Source organism: Oncorhynchus tshawytscha, linkage group LG02 (assembly GCF_018296145.1).
Source record: "Oncorhynchus tshawytscha isolate Ot180627B linkage group LG02, Otsh_v2.0, whole genome shotgun sequence".
NCBI lineage: Eukaryota > Metazoa > Chordata > Actinopteri > Salmoniformes > Salmonidae > Oncorhynchus > Oncorhynchus tshawytscha.
Window position 1 is genome coordinate 43,613,983 of NC_056430.1, and position 22,946 is coordinate 43,636,928.

Sequence of the window (22,946 nt, forward strand, 5' to 3'; positions counted from 1 at the left end):
ACTCTGCACATAGAAAGGAAAATACATGTTAATAAGGGATGACAGTTACTTCAAATGGATTGTGAAATATGTATTGCTGATGTCATGTTGTGTTTTTGTTTTGATTCAAATTTCACCAGATTGGGATCCTGGAGTGGGAATTCTGCGAGGGGTTAGGGTGCTAACTTCATAATCTGGTAACACTTCCGAGAGGTCACAGTAGAATAAGGGAGTATGGACTAATTTAGAAAATGGTTTTAGCAGTAACAGTATGTTATGCTTTTTGACATTTGTCTTAGAGATGTTATTAAGAAAAGTGTAATGTAGTAATTTGTCATATCGTCAATGTTTGGAATCATTTGACCATAGACAGTGTGTGTAAACCTCAAAACCCTCCCTAACCGGCTGAAGAAAGAGCGACAAAGGCGTGCAATGAGAGACAGTGACTTTTACCACTCTTATCTGAGTACGAGCCATAAACCAGGGTCGGGGTGCTGAGAGCTCGTGTGAAGTGAGCGTGGAGAGCGAGAACAAGCTCAGGTGAGAGACTTGTGTAAGTGGGAGAAACGGATGTATCTACTTGGATATTAAAATGGGGACATTATCAAGGGCCACGAAATGTGACAGGCAAAAGTTACATGTGCAGTTGGGAAAATGAACTGTAAACGACATCTGAAGAAGACACGCTAGAATGATAAGTGCCGGGTGAAGGAATGAGGGGGCGGTATATGCCGTGCTAACTATTTAACCTAAGAATGCATTGAGATACTGATACTTTCATTACCACTCATGACAGGAAAACAGGGACAAAGGGAGGCTGTAATGAGAAGAGTTGGCAATTAAAGGTTGACTGGCAATTAAAGGTTGTTTATAAATGTATGTTCTAACAGGGATGATGTGTGCTAAGTTCATAAACTGGACTTCGAGCCCTAGACTCTATGTAAGCACTGAGGTCAGTCCTTCTAAATTTTGTTTGGATAATTTATAAAATGCTTTAATTGTGATTGGGATACAGCGAGAGAGAATTGCTGAAGCACGATGAGGGGTGGTCAATTATTTGGCCGAGAGAGTCTCCAGAAACGTATCTCTAAGTGTCATCCTGAGGGGAGGTGGTTTGTTAGGGGAATCACTGGATGATAGCTTGGGACAATCATGGACGTTTTTTGTTCTCTTTTGTTTTACCCTGTGTTCAGAATTGTTATGTTACATCGCATCAATGGGTGGTGCTAAGTTATTGTACATGTACTTTGTTTCTCTTTTCTTTTCAAGTCAATATGTTTTTAGGTTTCGTGGAACATGAGGGTGTTCATTGTTCCAGAGGAGGGAATGATGTATTTTGACTAACTGATTTGAGAACGTGTTAGTATGTTTATAACAGTAGAAAATGCATTAGGAGTATAGTGTGTTATGGGTTAGATGTAACGATAGAGGAGTGTCATTCCCAGAGACTGCATATTGTTACAGGAGATAGCTCATAGAAGAGGGAGGACAGCTAACTACACAATATGGGGATTTCGTTGAACATTACACATACTTAGATCATGGTGAGAGTGGAAGAGATAGTGGTGGCATTTCAGACACTATGGTACATGTTAAGGACACCTGTGACTCAGAGTTTTGTTAGGTTGGATTGTATTCCAATATTCATTCATTTTTCTCCAATTTCTATCAGCCGACGAACATTTGACAGATTACATGCAGGAGGTATTCTCATGGCAGGAGTTGTAGGGACAGTAACTGAAGGAGCAGTACTAGTAGCAAAGGATGCTATATTGATAGCATGGAATTGGACCACAGAACAAATGAGGGGTATTGTGAGACTATAGTCATGGGCCATGTTGGAAGTAGCAATAGTTACTTTAGTAGCATTGTTGGGATATCAGTTTATGAGGACTCATGTCACATGAATTGGTAACTAGTAACTGTTTGACCGATGGGAGGACAGGGGATGCGGTTATTCAAATGTCACAAATGATGTTTTCAGGAAATGACACGTGTGGCAGTGTGTATATCCTCAGATGAAAGCAGAGATATAACCAAGGGCACTGGCTGAATTCTGGAGATTGAGTGTACATCAAGAGACACCAAGCCGGGGTGTTGGGACAGCGTTGGTTTGGGACACACTCTACTCCGTACAGTACCTGCAGCGGAAAGTTCGTCATGTCTCTCCTTGGGGGGGAGGCATAGTTCTCACGTGAAGTGAGGTCCAGCTGCATAATGGGTGAGTGAAGACACCATGACAGAGGAAGCGGAGCGAGAGAGAGAGAGAGTAGATTCCACTAAGATATACAGATGGGTGGGGTCTGGGAGCTACTATAAACATCATTGTTGGTTTGGTGTTGGCTGCTTTATTGGTTAATGCATCATATGATAGAGGATAGAGGGGTAATTGTACTCTGAAGAAAATGTTGAAGGCAATGATGAGAAAGCAGATACAGTGCTGAGTTACCTCAAAAGGATGTAATGTGGATTAGGGATACGCACTTGCATATCAGGTGACGTTCCAATCAGGTAAAATGGAGGAGATGGGGAACAAAGTGAAAATGACATGACTTGGGAACACCTCTCGGAACCTGGAGCCTAAAGGGGAAGACTGGGCGAAAGCATGAGGAAGCTTTTTAGAGTTTTCATTTTTGTGGAACCCAGCAGAAAAGTATCCTGGAGGCATAGAGTCAGGTGAAGAGAGAGTGGGAATTGTCATGGTCTCAGACTTTGGTTTTCATGCATATATAATTATGCATAGCTTATCACATCGTTAATACTGTTATGTTTTGTGTGACTTTTTGTTGCTTTCCAAGTCTTGTGCTATTACTCTCTTAGGAGCCAGAAGGGGGAAGTGGAGAATCTAAAAGCTGTTCCATCTGACATAGAACGAGACTGCAGATTCAGCTGGAATGGCATTTTGTTGTGTGATGATAGATGGAAATAAAACTGTGTGATCATAGTACAGAGGGCATAAGTCTCAGAATTTGTAAATCTCAAATGTTTGTTCATTGTTTGTTCCATTTGTTAGTTTGTTTAATTCATGTTTTATAATCATTTGTTAGTTTTTTTTATTCATGTTTTATTATCATTGTTTATCCATTTATTAGTAATCTCCAAGATAATATAAATTGAACATTAGGATGCTATTGTTCAAGAGAAGGGACTGTTGGATTCGACGTTTTGAACATTGAGATATTAAAGGCATGATAGATCAGACACGTGAGTATATTAAGGAATGAGATCTGTAGAAAGACAGAGTGGCTGTGGAATGTGCTGGGTGGATGGGAGGAGATCAAAGGATTGCTATAGGGGAGGCAGATGGACATCTGTGGACTAGGCGAAGGAGGGGTTGAGGTCAGGAGGTGAGGTCAGATCCCCTGAAGGGAATAATAAGGGTTTAGTATCCTGTTACTCTCTTCGTGTAGAACCATAAGATGTAAGGATTGCAGAGGAGGAGTGTCTTAAGTGGGATATACTGTATATAACTGTGGTGGTGAGAAATGTTTGGTTGTCTGAATTACAGCTGTACAGAACCATTGGGAAGAATTAAACTTGGTTAAAGCTTCTCTAGTGTCCGTGAGTTATTTACTCTGAAAAATATGAACCTAACACCATAATGTGTGTATCAATGTGTGTACTATATGACACACGTACATAACACTATCTTTCATACACAGTGTGAATTAGTGAGAAGGCTTACGAAGACAGCTAGCTGATGCCCTGAGGGCCTTAAATCAAATCAAATGTTTTTTTGTCACATTCTTAAGCAACGGGTGTAGACTAACAGTAAAATGCTTACTTATTGGTCCTTTTCTACAATGCAGAATTAAAGATAATAAAATTTAAAAAATAGAAATAGTGGCACAAGGAATAAATACTCAGTGAATAATGAGTAAAAATAACATGGTTATATACAGGGAGCACCCGTGTCAAGTTGATGTGCAGGATTACAAGGTAATCGAGGTAGCTATGTATGTATAGGTAGGGTTAAATTGACGAGGATAGATAAGACAGTAGCAGACAGTAGCAGCAGGTAGCCATTTGATTAGCTATTTAGAAGTATGGTTTAGCAGTCTTATGACTTGGTGGTAGAAACTGTTTCGGGTACTGTTGGTTCCAGACTTGGTGCACTGGTACCACTTGCTGTGCGGTAGCAGAGAGAACAGTCTATGGCTTCAGTGGCTGCAGTCTATTTTTGGGACTTCCTCTGACACACTGCCTGGTATAGAGGTCCTGGATGACAGGGAGTTTGGTCCAAGTGATGTACTGGGCCATACTCACCAACCACTGTAGTGCCATGAGATTGAGGATGGTGCTATTGCCATAGCAAGTAGTGATGCAGCCAGTCAAGACTCTCTCAATGGCACAGTCATAGAACTTTCTGAGGACCCAGGCCAAACATTTTCAACCTCCTGAGCTATCGCTCCTTCTTCATGACTGAAAACTTGTTTGTGGACTATTTTAAGTCCTTAGTGATTTGGAACCTTCCCCCCTGTTTTCTGTTGTCCACATTCAGCTCCTTGGTCTTACTGATTTTGAGGGAGAGGTTGTTATTCTGGCACCACACTACCAGTTCACTAACCTCCTCCCTGCAGGCTGTCTCATCGTCGCCGGTGATAGTTTGCAATCCCTGCCACATCCGTCGAGCGTCAGAGCTGGCATAGTAGGATTCAATCTTTTCCTGTATTGAGACTTTGCATGTTTGATGTCTCGTCAGAAGTCGTAGCGGGATTTCTTATAAGCGTCCGGATTAGTGTCCCACACATTGAAACAACAGCTCTAGCCTTTAGCTCTGTACAGATGTTGCCTGCAATTCATGGCTTCTGGTTGGGATGTGAACATACAGTCACTGTGGGGACGATATCATTGATGCACTTATCAATGAAGCCAATGACTGATGTAGTAAACTCCTCAATGTTATCGGCTGAATCACAGAATATATTCCAGTCTTTGTGCATGTCTGTCAATCTTCATACAACACTTCCCTGTGTGTTTATGAATCCTTTATGAATACACAATGACTAGTCTCCTGGGGAGTGTGTGTGTGTGTGTGTGTGTGTGTGTGTGTGTGTGTGTGTGTGTGTGTGTGTGTGTGTGTGTGTGTGTGTGTGTGCATGTGCACGTGCGCGTGCATGTGTGTAAATACATGATTACTACATGACATCTTGTCCCAATGGGATGTTGCATAACGATTTAGCTTTATCCCTGGTGTATTACCCCAAATCAAATGTCATTTTATTGGTCACGTACACGTGTTTAGCACATGTTATTGCGGGTGTAGCGAAATGCTTGTAAAAGAAATGTGGGGGTTAAAATCCCAAGCTACAATAAATGCATCCTCAGGATATGTGGTATCCAGTGTACTTAAAGTCCAGTGGAGTTCTTTGAGGGTGTTGTGGTATCAGCTTGAGGGGGGATATACACAGCCGTGGCTATAACTGATGAGAATTATTTTGGGAGATAATACGGTCGGCATTTGATTATGAGGTATTCTAGATCGTGTGAACATGTCACGTTCTGACCTTAGTTCTTTTGTTTTGTCTTTGTTTTAGAATGGTCAGGGCGTGAGTTGGGGTAGGCAGTCTATGTTCTTTTTTCTATAATTTGGGAATTCTGTGTTTGGCCTGGTATGGTTCTCAATCAGAAGCAGCTGTCAATCGTTGTCCCTGATTGAGAACCATACTTAGGTAGCCTGGTTTCACCTTTGAGGTGTGGGTGATTATTTTTCCGTTTCAGTGTTTGCACCATTCGGGACTGTTTCGTTTTTCATTTTGATTCTCTTGTTCTTTTGTATTTTGTATTCATTTTCCAATAAATTACATTATGGATACATACCACGCTGCATTTTGGTCCTCCGATCCTTCGTACTACTCCTCCTCGTGAGAGGAGGAAGACGAAACCCATAACAGAATCACCCACCAACCAAGGACCAAGCAGCGTTACAACTGCGACGTGGCCAAGGTAAAGCAAAGCAGTGAGACAAAAACATCAACACAGAGTTACACATGGGATAAACAAATGTACAGTCAAAAACACAATAGAAAAATCTATGTACAGTGTGTGCAAATGTAGTAAGTTTGGGAAGGTAAGGCAATAAACAGGCCATAGTGGCAAAATAATTACAATTTAGCATTAACACTGGAGTGATGGATGTGCAGACGATGGTGTGCAAGTAGAGATACTGGTGTGCAAAATAGAGAAGGAAAAAAAAGCAATATGGGGATGAGGTAGTTGAGTGTGCTATTTACAGATGCGCTGTGAACAGGTACAGTGATCGGTAAGCTGATCTGACAGCTGATGCTTAAAGTTAGTGGGAGATATGTCTCCAGCTTCATTGATTTTTGCAGTCGTTCCAGTCATTGGCAGCAGAGAACTGGAAGGAAAGGCGGTCAAAAGAGGTGTTGGTTTTGGGGATGACCAATGAAAAATACCTGCTGGAGCACGTGCTACAGGTGGGTGTTGCTATGGAGGCCAGTGAGCTGAGATAAGGCGGGGCTTTACCTAACAAAGACTTATAGATGACCTGGAGCCAGTGGGTTTGGCGATGAATATGTAGTGAGGGCCAGCCAACGAGAGCATACAGGTTGCAGTGATGGGCAGAATATGGGGCTTTGGTGGCTAAACGGATGGCACTGTGATAGACTGCATCCAATTTGCTGAGTCGAGTGTTGGAGGCTATTTTGTAAATGACATCGCCGAAGTCGAGGATCGGTAGGATAGCCGTAGAAAAATGCTTATTGAAATTCTTAATTATCGTCGATTTTATTGTGGTGCCAGTGTTTCCTAGCCTCAGTGCAGTGGGCAGCTGGGAGGAGGTGCTCTTATTCTCCATGGATTTTACGGTGTTTCCAAACTTTTTGGAATTAGTGCTATAAGATGCAAATTTCTGTTTGAAAAAGCTAGCCTTAGCTTTCCTAACTGACTGTGTATATTGGTTCTTGACTTCCCTGAAAAGTTGTATATTGCGGGGGCTGTTCGATGCTAATGCAGTACTCCACAGGATGTTTTTGTGCTGGTCAATGGCAGTCAAGTCTGTTCTTAGTTCTACATTTTGTTGAATGTGGCATGCTTATTTAAGATGGTGAGGAAGCACTTTTAAAGAACAACCAGGCATCCTCTACTGACGGGACGAGGTCAATATCCTTCCAGGATACCCGGGCCAGGTCGATTAGAAAGGCCTGCTCGCTGAAGTGTTTGACATTGATGAGCGGTGGTCGTTTGACCGCGGGCCCCTTATGGATGCAGGCAATGAGGCAGTGATCGCTGAGATCCTGGTTGAAGACAGCAGAGGTGTATTTAGAGGGCAGGTTTGTCAGGATGATATCTATGAGGGTGCCCATGTTTACGGATTTAGGGTTGTACCTGGTAGGTTCCTTGATAATTTGTGTTTTATTAATGGTACCTAGCTTAGATTGTAGGGGGTGTTAAGCATATCCCAGTTTAGGTCACCTAACAGTACGAACTCTGAAGATAAATGAGGGGCAATCATTTCACATATGGAGTCCAGGGCACAGCTGGGGACTGAGGGGGGCTAATAACAAGCGGCAACAATGAGAGACTTATTTCTGGAAAGGTGGATTTTAAAAGTAGAAGTTAGAACAGTTTGGGAACAGACCTGGATAGTATGACAGAACTCTGCAGGCTATCTCTGCAATAATTTGCAACTCAGCCCTTTTTGGCAGTTCTATCGGAAAATGTTGTAGTTGGGGATGGAAATGTCCAAATTTTTGGTGGCCTTCCTAAGCCAGGATTCAGACTAGGACATCAGGGTTGGCGGAGTGTGCTAAATCAGTGAATAAAACACATTTAGGGAGGAGGCTTCGGATGTTAACATGCATGAAACCAAGGCTTTCACGGTTACAGAAGTCAACAAATGAGAGCACCTGGGGAATTGCTGGGGGCTATAGAGCCTGCGTTAACCTCTACATCACCAGAGGAACTGAGGAGGAGTGGGATCAGGGTACGGCTAAAGGCTATAAGAACTGGTCATCTAGTGCGTTGGGAACAGAGAATAAAAGGGGCAGATTTATGGGCGTGGTAGAATAGATTCAGGGCATAATGTACAGACAAGGAAGGGTATGGTAGGATGTAAATGGGGGTAAACCTAGGCATTGAGTGAAGATGAGAGAGCTTGCATCTCTGGAGACACCAGCTAAGCCAGGTGAGGTCTCCCCATGTGTGGGTTGTGTGACAAAAGTGCTATCTAAGGCATTTTGAGCTTGACTAGGGGCTCTACAGTGAAATAAAACAATAACTACCCGAAACAGCAGAAGACAAGGCATATTGACATTAGAGAGGGGCATGTGAAGCCGAGTGATCATAGGATCCAATGAGCAGCAATAGGTGAGTCCGGGAGCCGATCGGTAGTCGCTACTATGCTAGGCGAGCGGGAGGCACGGCGTTCAGAAATCTAGCGGGTCGGGGCTAGCAGATGGGTCTTTGGTGACAAGGCAACGGAAAAGCCTGTTGAAACCACGTCGGACAATTACATCGGCAGACCAGTCGTGATGGGTCGGCGTGGCTCTGTGTCGGCAATAAAGGGTCTATGCCAATTTGCAAAAGAGGTATGTAGCCAACGCATTGGCGGGTATACCTCTTTGGCTAGCCGGGAGATGGGCCTAGCTTGAGGCGAGCACAAGGCTAACTGGTGTTTGCTTCAGGACAGAGGCGTTAGCCAGCGGTAGCCACTCGATTTCTAGCTGCAATGATCCAGTATAATGGCCCAGAGCTTGCGGCAGGAATCCGGTGATGTGGTGAAGAAAAGCAGTCCGATAATCGCACTGTGCAGACTGGCAGGTATTGACCGAGCTAAAACTGGCTGGTAACCAAGCTAAAGGTGAAGATCGCTAGCCGTGGTAAAAAGTGACTACTAGCTAGTAGCTTATCTAGCTATTATAAGCTAGTAGCTATTAGCTAGTAGTCACTTTTTACCACGGCTAGCGATTTGGGTCATATCATGTGAGTTTGATCAATCAGTTGATGTCCTGTTTCCACCCCCTTGATAATAATATTAAAACTGTGTTTGAACTGAGAATAGGCATTGGTCTGAAGAAAGGAAATTCACAATGACAATTCCACCTATGCTACACCAAATAGCTGTCAAAGTGAGAGAGTAGGCTTTTATGGATAGAACAGGTACTTTTGTGTATTCTATTTCTTGTGAGGTTTTCTGTCCTCAGATACATAGAGCTGTGAAAGATTGTCTGCAGATTAAGTGGTCCCAATGAAGAGCAGCGATTAACTTCATATGGCTGCAGGGGCATTGAGTAGCTTGGATGAAAAGGGGCCCATTGTAAACAGCCAGCTCCTCAGTCTCAGTTGCTAATATATGCATATTATTAGTAGTATTGGATAGAAAACTTGGATAGAAAACACTCTAAAGTTTCCAAAATTGTCAAAATATTGTCTGTGAGTATAACAGAACTGATATTACAGGCGAAACCCTGAGGAAAATCAAACCAGGAAGTGGCTTCTATTTTGAAAACTCCATGTTCCATAGCCTGCCTTCGCTCCATTTAAAGGGATATCAACCAGATTAATTTTCCCATAGTTTCCTCAAGGTGTCAACAGTCTTAAGACATAGTTTCAGGCTTTTATTTAGAAAAATGAGCCAGAAAGATAACATCGCGTCAAGTGGTCACATGAGTTTTGCTCGCGCAACAGAGTTTGGACAGCTATTGCTTTTCCCTCTCCTACTATGAAAGACATTTGCGGTTGATATATTATCGATTAGATATTTTAAAAACAACCTGAGGATTGATTATAAAAACGTTTGACATGTTTCTGTGGATATTATGGAAACTATTTGGAATTTGTCTGCGTTGACATGACCGCTCTTTCCTGTGGATTTCTGAACATAACGCGCCAAACAAACAGTGGTATATTGGATATAAAAATAATCTTTATGGAACAAAAGGAACATTTGTTGTGTAACTGGGAGTCTCGTGAGTGAAAACATCTGAAGATCATCAAAGGTAAACGATTAATTTGATTGCTTTTCTGATTTTCGTGACCAAGCTACTTAATGCTAAGTGTACATAATGTTTTGTCGTGCAATCGATAAACTTACACAAACGCTTGGATTGCTTTCGCTGTAAAGCATAATTTCAAAATCTGACACGACAGGTGGATTAACAAAAGGCTAAGCTGTGTTTTCCTATATTGCACTTGTGATTTCATGACTATAAATATTTTTTATAATATTAATTGAATGTAACGCTATGCTATTCAGCGGTTGTTAATGACACTTATCCGTTAACGGGATTGCAGCCATAACAAGTTAAAGAGATGCTTTACATTCAAATACAGATGGAGATGTAGTAGTCCCAGAGTTAATGATCCAAGGTCAGTTTTGCATTTCACCTCCTGATGATTATGATGACTGACCGTTAGAATAAAAAAACAAAGCTTAATCATGCTCTCTCTATATCTGTCGCTCATCTGCAGGTATGTTTAGAAGTTAGAGAGGAAGCCAGTCACGTCATCACCACCTGACCCACTCTTAAGATAACCTTCGAGCCCACTGGGAGCCCAAGAATGGTTAGGAGACACCGCTAGATACACTATGTAATTGTGATGAACTGAGAGAATATTAAGGTAGCACTGTGATTCATTAATCATATGCTGTCTTCCCTGAACCTTTGTTATACCTCTTTTACAAATCAGCCTTTACTTAATAAATCATGTTTCTAGTCTATTGCATAGTTACAATGTGTAATCATTGATGTCCCAGGAGCAGGATTGGTAAACTCTGTTGAAGTGTATAATTGTAGTACATACATGCAGACACAGCATCATTCAAATAATGGAGTTTGATACACCTGGTATTGGATATGACTGAAAAGGAATGTCTCACAGAGATTCATACCAAAACCGCACCTTTATTTGCCAAGGAAGAGTACATGATCAGTGGATATATTCAATGTACAGGCTACAATGTGGGGATCTCATTGGTGGTAATAACTGCAGTACATGTATATAGGACTTGCATCCTTGGCACAATAAAGTAATTGTATTCTGCGCAATTCATAGGCTTCATTAATTCATTATCGACTTGAAGTCGATACAACAACTAAGATAGCTGAGGTTCATAGATAGGTTCTGAACTAATATTCATACCAAACGTTTTAGGGTCCATACACAGATCGGCTGCATACTGTAGCTAGCTACACATCCATAGGCATGCAGTTATTTTTCTCCTCCACTACACAATAAGCAAATAAATAGTTAGCTAGCTATGATACTTCAGCTGCATTGCATGGCAAATATAAGCAAGGCAAGCTAGCACAATTGTACATTAAATTTGCAGTAAATGCTTTAGCTAGCTAGATTCTTTACATCCACTGTTTCACAAGACAACAGCCTGGTTTGCTGGTTTTCTCAGGAGTCCCTAAAATATTAAACAACACGAATTACAAATACTCATACTCATGTCATAACACTAGCTAGCTAATGTTAGCTAGTTAGCTAACTTGCTAAATAGCGATTTTTGTAAATTAACTTTATGACAAAAAAATATGCACAATTGTTTGTCTCTACATTAACTAACATATTCCTCTCAATTGTACATTTTTTGCTTGACTCGTTATGATGTTATAACTACTTACATTTGCTTCCACCGTAATATTTTGTCAGCCATCTTTGCTGAAGAAAGTCACCAGGGACGGGTGGCTCGTGTCAAATTCGTCATTGGAACCGCTCGATATGATATGTCATATAAACACCTTCGGACCAAAATGCATGATGAGTGCTCTAGCTCCCCCTTGAGGTGTTCTGGAACAATTAAGCTGTGACGCTGTGTACCTCTTAGTCCCGTGGTGTAGGCTCGCAACTTTTAAAAGAGGGACCACTGTATGTGTAGGCAGGTTTCTTAGGATTGAAAGGTTCTCAAACAGCCGAATTCATACCGAATTCATTCATATAGGTAAAATTTTGGATTCTTCACACATCACAGTAAGACATTATCCCATTATCCTTTGCTTTTGTACTTACGAGACCATCAGGCTTGATTAAGCTGTGCTGTCTTGTAGTCATGTGGTGCTTGACTGTACTTCCTTTATTTCCTTTATTTCCTTTATTTCAGCAAAACATGTAATAGATTTTTAAAATCAGAATAACATAATTTTTTGGTCAGTAGGTGTTAGGCAATAAGGCCTGAGGGGGTGTAGTATATGTTCAATCTACCACGGCAAAGGGCTGTTCAACATCCTGACCTCATTTAGCAGTACCTAGTCCAAATATGGCATGATTCCACTATTTATAACAGTTTGAATCACTTTCAATGGGGCACTTTTATTTTGAAGGCGAAAAGCAAATTATTGGGGAATTTCCACTATTGTGGAATAATCCTTATTTTGGCTAGCTTCCAAAGGTTTGCACAGCAGAGTTGAAAAATGTCCAACACATAGCAGAGTTGTTAGTTTGGCACTGTTGATCAGCACACATGTGGATTAAAATGCCAATAAGACAGGAGAAGGAGCGTACGGTATCCACAGATCCATTTACATGTGAAAATGTTGGTTGGAACCGGAAACCAGAACCAAGCATGTCCCCTAAACAGGGGACTTTACATCTAAGAGATTTAACAGTTTGCCGCCTCCAGGAGGCGAACCCACAATGTTCTGATCAACAAGCATGACCTCTAACCAATACACTATGAAACCTGTTCTTAAAATATTGACTTCGACAGACAATTTAAATGTCTGTAAGTGTTCATTCCAAAATTATTTTGTTAATTCACTCAGTTCTTTTGCTTGGTGAAAATATAATAGTCTAAAACAGTTGATTTGTTAAAAACAGACTCATTTAACCAAGTAGTTAACCAAGTTAGCAAGAATTTCCATTTTTTTTGCCTGCAAACTGCTAGCTGGGTGGACTGCAACCTGATCTCATAGCATTTCATACTATTCTGTACATAAATCTAAGACAACCATTTAGTATTGTACAGTATGTATGGTAGGGCTTGGTGATATGGCCAAAATCTCATATCCCGATATAGGTCATTTCATATCCAGATAACGATACATATCACGATATAGCACATTTTCTGTAAATTTAATGAATAAATAGTTGATAAAAAATGACCACATGTAAAGGCCTATTTCTTATTACATTTTGAATTATACTCAAAAAATAAAAGGTACTTACTCATATTTGATTATATCTCCTTTTATTTAGAACCTTTGTACAAATGTTCAATTAAGTATATAACAAAAAAAGAAGAAGAAGGTAAATAGAAAACACTTAGTTGCAAAAACAAAATAAATATAGGCCTAAAAATAAAACCTTTTTGTTTGCGGGGGGGGCTGGCTTGTTTTGCATGTCATTTTGGCATTAATACGTGTCATATCAATTTGCATTTGGTACCTTGGGTCGAGTGTTAGCACCAACTCACGAAACCCCCATTTCTTGACCCTGTAAATTGGGGCCATGTCTTTGCAGATATAAGTTGATAACGGCAGCTGTTATCTCCTTCCATCTTCGTGATTCTTTGCCATATGGTGTGCCGAGGGCAAAAGCCTCTTGCAACATCTGAGTTGGGGGTTTGTTTTTGGGTCTCATCCATAGACTCTCTCCGTACTGTTTCACACGATTCTTGCGTAGGTGGTAAAAGAGGTTAGTGGTGTTTGAGCCTGTTGTCAGGACCGGCCTGCGGCATATTATACAGAGGACGGTTTTCTGGTCCGTGTCAGACTTTTCATACCCAAACCACGTCTATGAGACCCGAAGTAGCCCTTCTTTTAGGTACGAGCTCCATGTCTCCATGCTCTGTGTCACATTCACTCTCCTCTATATTTGTTTGTGTTGCAAATTTCCTTCCCACAGGCACGTGTCCAATTGACGAAAAATATTGCTGTAAAGAGTGTCATTTGCAACACAACTAAATAAATAATAGAGCATAATATGAAACGATAGACGTTTTTCTATCGTCACACGATATATATCGTCATATCGCCTAACCCTAATGTATGGTATGTATTAATCTGTGGATGTCCCTAATCCATTTTTTCAAATTACAATTTGTATGACATGTTACGAATTGCAAATGGTATGACATGTTATGAATTTCAATTCGTAAAAATGTTACAAATTTCCAATAACTTTGAAATGTTATGAATTCCAATTGATTATTGCAAACATGATCTAGGTGGCTAATGTTAATTCTAGCTAGGTGACTAGGGTTAGGGTTCTAGCTAGGGGTTAGGGTTAAGGTTCGTGTTAGGAGTAATGTTAAAGGATTAAGGTTAGCTAAGGTACTAAGTAGTTGCAAAGTAGCTAAAAAGTAGTAAGTAGTTGACAAAGTTGATAATTAGCTAAAGGTGTCCATGATAAGATTAGAACACTCAACCTTTTGGTTGCTAAACATTTGTGTTCTACACCCATCCTTCACCTCAATCCACAAAAGTGGAGACAAAATTCACCCTAATATTTACCATGGAATTTTCATCAACAGTAATCTCAGAAAAATCAACAGCAGACTCCAACATTTCCTCAGTGAAAACAATGTCCTGAGCAAATTGGCCACATACAAACCAGCGGAGGCTGCTGAGGGGAGGATGGCTCAAAATAATGGCGCGAATGGAATGGCATCAAACAAATGGAAACAATGTGTTTGATGTATTTTATTTTATTTTTTTACAAGGCAAGTCAGTTAAGAACAAATTCTTATTTTCAATGATGGCCTAGGAACAGTGGGTTAACTGCCTGTTCAAGGGCAGAACGACAGATTTTGTACCTTGTCAGCTCAGGGATTTGAACTTGCAACCTTTCGGTTACTAGTCCAATGCTCTAACCACTAGGCTACACTGCCGCCCCATTCCACTTATTCCACTCCAGCCATTACCACGAGCCCATCTTCCCCAATTAAGGTGTGACCAACCTTCTGTGGTATACACCCTGCACACCCTTATTGACAAACAAACAAAACAAAAGGATGCATTGTTATCATGCATTCTTGCATTCTTGCATCATGCATTCTTATCATGCATTGTTGATTTCAGAAATGCTTTGACTCAATTTGGCATGAGGGTATGCTATAAAAATGTATGGAAAACAGTTTTTGGGGGGGAAACACGTGACATTATCAAATCAATGTACACAAACAACAAGTGTGCAGTTTAAATAAACCCAATAAACCCATTTTCTTTCCTCGGGGCCATGGGGTGAGACAGGGATGCAGCTTGAGCCCCACCCTATTCAACACATACACTGAGTATGGAAAACATTAAGAACACCTGCTCTTTCCATGACATAGGATGACCAGGTAAATCCAGGTGACAGCTATGATCCCTTATTTATGTCACTTGTTAAATCCACTTCAATCAGTGTAGATGAAGGGGAGGAGACAAGTTAAAATATTTTTAAGCCTTGAGACAATTGAGACATGGATTGTGTATGTGTGCCATTCAAAGTGTGAAAGGGCAATACAAAAGATTTAAGTGCCTTTGAATGGAGTATGGTAGTAGGTGCAAGGTGCACCAATTTGTGTCAAAAACATTTTTTACGCTCAACAGTTTCCTTTGTGTATCAAGAATGGGTGGTGGACCAAAGGACATCCAGCCATCTTGACAAAACTGTGGAAAACATCCCTGTTGCTTAAGAAAAAATATTTCTGTCAGAATGCAGTATAACTGCAGTATGCAGCAAATCCTGTGTCCAGAATACATTTTTTTTACTGCAGTAATTTTGCATTTTACAGCGCAGTTATTCTGCAATTACTGCGTCCAAAATACCACAGTCGACTGCAGTTACTGTACTTTTACTGCAGTTTCAAAACGTCAATCTTTTTTTGTAAGGGGTGGAACACTTTCGACACCTTGTAGTCCATACCCTGATTAATTGAAACTGTTCTGAGGGCAAACATCAACACCACAGGTAACTTCCACAAGGCTGTGAACGATCTAAGAGACAAGGCAAGAAGGGTCTTCTACGCCATCAAAAGGAACATAAAACTCAACATACCAATTAGGATCTGGCAAAAAACACTTCAATCAGTTAAAGAACCCATTGCCCTCTATGGTTGTGTCTGGGGTCCACTCACCAACCAATAATTCACAAAATGGGACAAACATCCAATAGAATTGTCACGGATCCCTCCGGAACTTTCATTACTCACACCTGGCCCTTATTCAAATTGATTAGTAATTGTATATGTGTGCCCTTTGTTCACCATCGTTTACTGTTAGAACGATTATTGTTACAATGTCCTTTGATTTTGTTTGGGATGTCCTCTTTTGTTTGGGTTTCTACCCTGTGTTTTGTAAACGTGTTTGTTTGGTCTTCGTCCCTGTGCCTTTACACGGCACCTTGTAATTTGGGAAAATAAAACCCTGATTGCGCATTCTTGCGCCTGTCTTCCGATCCTTCATACCGACATGACAGAATAATCTACCATTAAGAGAGACAGCGGGAATGGCCCGTCCGACGACGCTGCCACTGGTCCGTCCGACACCGCAGCATCTTCCTTAGCGGCAACTGGCCCGTCCAACGACGACGAAACTTCGGCAGCTGCATCGGGTTCTGATTGACCCACACTGCTTTCCTGTGATCGCCCTCAAGGCCGGTGCGGGGGGTGGGGTACTGTCACGGATCCCTCCGGAATTTTCTTTACACACACCTGGACCCTTTCCCCATTGATTAGTAATTGTATAAGCGTGCCCTTTGTTCACCATTGTCCTGTCAATTATTGTTTTTGTTTTTTTGTTTTAATTTTTCCCCTTTTTCTCCCCAATTTCGTGGTATCCAATTATTGTTACAATGTCCGTTGATTCGTGTGAGTACCTGTGCTATGTTGTTTTGGCTTTCGTGCCACGTATATTGTGCAGATGACTTTGAGTCTCGTCCTGTGTGATAATCATTGTGCGATTGTGTATTTATTCAAGCTACTCCTTGCTCTTTTGTTTGGGTTTCTACCCTGTGTTTTGTATACGTGTTTGTTTGGTCTTCGTCCCCGCGCCTGTACACGGCACGCTGTATATTGGGTAAGGATTTTTTTTAAACTATTACGCATTCCTGCGCCTGTCTCCTGACCCTTTATACCAACGTGACATGAATATACTTTGTGTACAACGCAAAGTTGCCATGAGAAAAGGGCAACCAGTGGAGCACAAACAACATTGTAAATACCACCCATATTATCTGTTTATTTATCTTCCCCTACTATTCGTACTAAAACTATTTGCACATTGCTGTACATAGCTGATAATATAACACTTGAAATGTCTATCTCTTTTCAACCTTTGAGTGCAACATTTCCTGTTAAATTCTATGTTTTGTTTATTTTAACTTCCTTTGGCAACGTAAAAACATGTTTCCCATGCCAATAAAGCCCATTTGAATTGAAGGGAAGAGAAGAAGAGACGTAGCTGTCTGAACAGATACCTCAGAAGAGAGAGAGAGAGAACTGAGGGAAGATATTTTGGATGAAAGAAAGCATTGACATTTACAGTACAGTTGACCCTCTATGGTCCATTGAGCCCAAATCACAATATGGTCACTATAATGTACCATCAAACAAAACACTTCCACCAGTAAAATAAATCGAACATCACTTACAATCACTTGCTCCATCTTTCTCTCATTGATTCATCCCCATGTTCAGTGTTCCTTATTCTCTTTCTTAATAATCAATCCCCCCATCTTTTTCTCATACCCCTCTTAATTTTCCTCTTTCTTGGCCCACTTTCAGGAGAACAATGGAGACAATAGTACGTCCCCTGAGGGCAGCAGAGGGCCAGTTAAATTATCAAAAGACCCCAGCATCCCTCACCCCCCTCAGTCCCCACAGAGACACCCTCACACCTCCTCACCCCCGTCACCACTGTCCATCTGCCGGGAGAAGAGAGGAGAGCGGGAGAAGTGGGAAGGGGGATAGAGAGGGAAAGGTTGGGGGACTGTAGATGGTGACAGACTGTAAAGATCGAGAGTGTGTGAGGGAGAGAGAGAGAAAAAGGGGGAGAGGAGACGAGAGGGAGACACTATGCAGGCTGTGTGTGTATGGTGACAGACTGCAGTCTCTCTCACTCTCTCATTCCCTGTTTAATTTCTCTCATTGTTGCACATGAGCCTGTCGCGCTTGTCCCTGTCAGCTGGAGAGTGATGGTTACACACACACACACACACACACACACGCACGCACGCACACACACACACACACATTAAGGCTGCAATAGTCTTGGAATTTGAGGTTAAGGTAATTGGCCAGGCCAGTGTACACGGTCACTGGCAGAACCGGTGGTGGTTATTACCTCTAAATTTAAGTATAGTATACAAATTAAGAAATGTCAGATTGGAGAGGAATGTCACATTTTTGTATTTACACCATTTACAGTTTTTTACAATCACTTTGTCACTAATTTCAGAACCTTGATGTCATTTTTCAAAACTCTAGACACAAAACTCTCAACCAATGATCAAAATGCCTTTTTTTTTTTTTAACTCTAACACTTTTTCCAATTGCTTGGATATAATACACAAGAGAGGATGCCGTAATGAGAGAAACAACATAGCCTAAGCTACTGAAAATAGGCCTTTTACAAGAGTAAATCACGAGAGGAGCATTTGATAATTATTAAAGAGTCCAGACATGCTACTTTAGGAAACTTTCTGAATGGTCATATTAGGCATATAGAGAAGAATCAGCGAAATCACACACGTCACACCCCTGTAAAAGCACCTATCAATCAAAGCCACCAGTGTATGTCAAACACAAGAGAAAATACTTCTCCATTCCATAAAATGTATAAAATACCTAGGTCTACCTTAGGCTTTCCGAAAGTAGGCTATAAGATAATGAATTGACAAGGACGGTATGAAAGGGAGAGAGACAGCTATGCTGTAGTATGTAGATGAAATTGATAATCATTCAAATAGAAACAAATACACACAACATGTCCATAGCCTAGTTATCAGCTTTGATTAGCCTATAAATGAAGAAGGGATTCCATATCAAATTACACCATGCCAGGTTGGATTGGACTGGCGCACTGTCCATTTGACAGAACATTAGTGCATCATTGGCCTCAGAGCCAGAACATTGTAGACTGCTGCTGAATAATTCATGAATAGTCAGACACATCCAACTTTTTTTATTATTTTTTAAACATTTTTTAAAGATGATCGATTTATTTATTTGCTAGCGAGCAATGGAAATGTGCATTGTAGAAAATAAAGTCCACACATCAAACAATGTTTTTACTGACGTGTGATAGCCCATAGGCTAGCGCTTCTACACCCCCACACATCCAGCTGATTAGCTGCTGGAGCATCATACGACAGTAGGAAAGAGGAGGAGATGTAGACAGTTCAACAGACGGACTAAGTTAACAAAGCAATTGCTTATAAACAATCGTAAAAACACGCCCGCTATAAGGTCAACTTTATCTACATGAAAAGAAAGTTCATCGTTTGTATATATATATTTTTTTAGGTGTTATTGTATGTGCATTTCAGGTCTACTGTGGAGAGGGTCACGGCAAAGACACACACAGGGTAAAATGACACAGTACTGCTGACAATCGGAGCAAGCGTGACACGACAGTTGATAGTGGGTGTACTATACACTCCACTAGAATCTAACTGCATCTATCAAGACATTGCACGGCCATTCTGTCTACAGCAATGGCCCCTATGTCACTACAGGAAAACAGACCATCGTCATTAGTTACAATTACACTTTTACTGTAATTAATTAGAACTGCTTTATATACTGTAGCTAAAACAACCACCTGGAGACCACACACACACACACACACACACACACACTCCTCCCTAATGGAGGACTGTGACCCCTGACCCTATCCCATCAGCCATCATTAACACTGCAGTCCTATATGGCCCACAGACACACACCTGCCTGAACAGGAGGGGTTTAAAATAACGACGGTAGTAATTATAGACGACAACACTGGGTGTGACGTCGTGGAATAAGAACACAAAGGGAGGAATTGAATCGAATCATTACTCAGCTCTATCACTCAACAACCATGACAGGTGCCATCGTGACCCTTTTAGGTTTGGTTCCTCTAACCCCTCACCCATACAGTACACATAAAACTCTCTTCACCTCTCTCTGTAACCCTAGGAGTGGGCAATGGTCATTTAAGGGGTCAAAATACCCCGTCATCGCCTAACACCAAGGTGACAAAGCCAATCATATCAGGTGACACCCCCAGTCACACTCTCATTGATCCACTGATGGGTTAACGTAATCAATAAGCTACAGACAGCTAGCCAGGACACACAACCACACACGCACATGTACACACACACACACACACACACACACATGGCTGGGGGAAACCATATGTGGTTGATGAGAAATTCAGACAGAGGGAGGGTCTCCTTTGTTGGCAGGTTAAGGGACATTCAGACTGAAAACAAAAGTCTATTGTGGTGTCTGCTCCTCACCTGTCCTCTCTACCATAGTGGGAACACTGTGATAGGCTTATAAGTCAACAGCTGCTAGACAGGGTGGGAAGGAAGGTAGTTTTCGGACTTTAGGCGTCTGATAAAGCCAGAACTACCTTGAAAACAATGGCAATTGTTACTAAGTGGAGAACCTTGCTAAATAAATACAACGCAATGATCAATCACTCTCATTCAAAATGCTTTATCCAGACCAAAGGTATTTTGTCATGTTATGATATTTTACAACATCTGATGAGATGAATGAACATCACCAAGGTGTGAGGAATGTGGTCAATGTCTTTATATCAAAACTACTTACGTAAAAAGCAGGTCTTCATTTCATTGATTGATTGATTTGACATGGGAATCAATACCGAATAAACAGGTGGTTTTAGGGTAAGAGTGCCATAAAAACATTCATTTTCATCGGTTTCCTAATATTTTCTATCGTCAAATGAAAATAAAGTGAATATATCGGAGTACCAGCATCCACAATAGCCCGATTTCCTGCACTCACCAAAGGGTCATACATCTCTGTGGTGAGGAGCGTTAGCCAAGGGCCTACAGACAGACTAGTAATGATTAGAGGATTTACTATAGGCTCATTTCCTCTTTGAAGAACGCCAGATGCTACCTACAGATGTGCCCTAATAAAACTAACCAGCACACACACACACACACACACACACACACACACACACACACACACACACACACACAGACATACAGACACACACACACACACACACACACACACACACACACACACACACACACACACACACACACACACACACACACACACACACACACACAACACACACACACACACACACACAGACATGCACACAGACAAAATATGCAGCTCCTAACATGTATAAACAGGATAGAAGAATAAAAGAACATGGAATAGAACACTATCATTTAGTGGTGTGTGCTTAGTTATATGTGGTTTAAGAATAGAATAGGTATAGCCACCATAGGGTAAACACAGTGTATAAAAGAAAGACATATTGGTAACTTATCTGAAAACATTTAGTTTTCCTGCTCTGCTCTTGTCGTTATCAAAGCTGAAAAGTCCCCTGTCGGATTTGTCCTTGATTGCATCTGTATGTCTTAATGTTACAGTGCTACGTGCAGGTGTGAAGCAGAAGAGTGCACACACACACACACACACACACACACACACACACACACACACACACACACACACACACACACACACACACACACACACACACACACACACACACACACACACACAGGGGAAGGGGAGATGCACCTGGTAACTGGAAGTAGATACAGTGCCACAGATGGTGAAGTCAGCAGTGTGTGTGTGACTATGTGTGTAGCTGCCTTCTACTGTGTGTGTAGCTGTGCCTAACTGTGTACTTAACTGAGTGTGTATGTGTGTGCGTGTGTGTGTGCACCCTGCTCTGCCCTGAGTGTTATTATTAGTGCACACATCAGAGTGCACCAGAAACCATTCACGTCTTTAGACCAACAAAAACAAAACATTGCTACTGTCATTTGAGGGTTTGAGGGACTTTCAGAGCAAACGAGACCACGTAAAATGAGTCCTCTATAACAGTATTTTCTAGTAAGTGTAGTCCTCTTTCCCTGCTAGCTTTGATGCTATACTTCAGAACCTATCAATGGACACTTTGTTTAGGTCTCTTTGTGTCTCTGTGAAAAGAAAACATACACACGCTACTGATCAAAGGAGGGAGAAACCGACAGGCAGACAGGGAGATGGCCACGAGCGTCAAGTGCACTCCCTTTTGCCTTCTAGAATTATGACTTGCCTAAACTTTTTCGAGAGATTTGAATGTTGTATAAATGCTACACTGTACTGCCCATGTGGCTAGCAAGTCATCCAGTTGTCCTTGTAGCTTACTTTGTGTTTGTCTTGTGTTTGTTGGCAGTTCATGGAGCTCCTTTCGTGCACCTCCTCACTCTACATCACGAGGCACACCTGCGGACATGTCCGTATACATGTCATTTTGTCAATGTATTATTTTGTTTAGTGGGAACTCTCTGGTTCCAACCAGTTAATTGGTCAAGTGCACCCCTATTAGTTTAGGCAATGATTTTGCGAGGTTCAACGAGGTTACAACCAGTTAATTGGTTATGTTCAACATTTTGTTTTGTTTATTTTTTGCAGACATTATTATTTACCTCTACCACTGCTACCACCATCACTATTTTGGACATAATCCTCCTGCCTGCCTTTAAGACCGTTCCCTTCACACACACATACACACACACACACACACACACACACACACACACACACACACAGAGGTGAAAGCAAACACCCAAAACATAGAGTAACCTTAAGACATAATGCACATTGTATTGATCTTATCAGCAACGCACATTTTACAAAGAATAACCCTTAGTCATCCTGTCTGCTCGATGTAAGGTCTCTCGCTCTCTCTTTCTCTCTCTGTGCCTCCAGACTGATGTCTCCGTGGAGGCCTGAGTGAATCCTGGAGCTGAGCCAGTGTTCCTACCACCCTACAGGCAGCTCCTCCCTGGGTCAGAGTCTACAGGAAATTCTCCTCCCTCCATCC

General features: G+C 41.4%; 1 protein-coding gene across 2 annotated transcripts in view; it reads right to left on the reverse strand.

Moving 5' to 3' along the window:
* Positions 1–22,946, reverse strand: part of LOC112244826 (neurofascin-like) — a 158,300-nt gene that overhangs the window by 130,493 nt on the left and 4,861 nt on the right. The gene's annotated exons all lie outside the window — the stretch shown is intronic.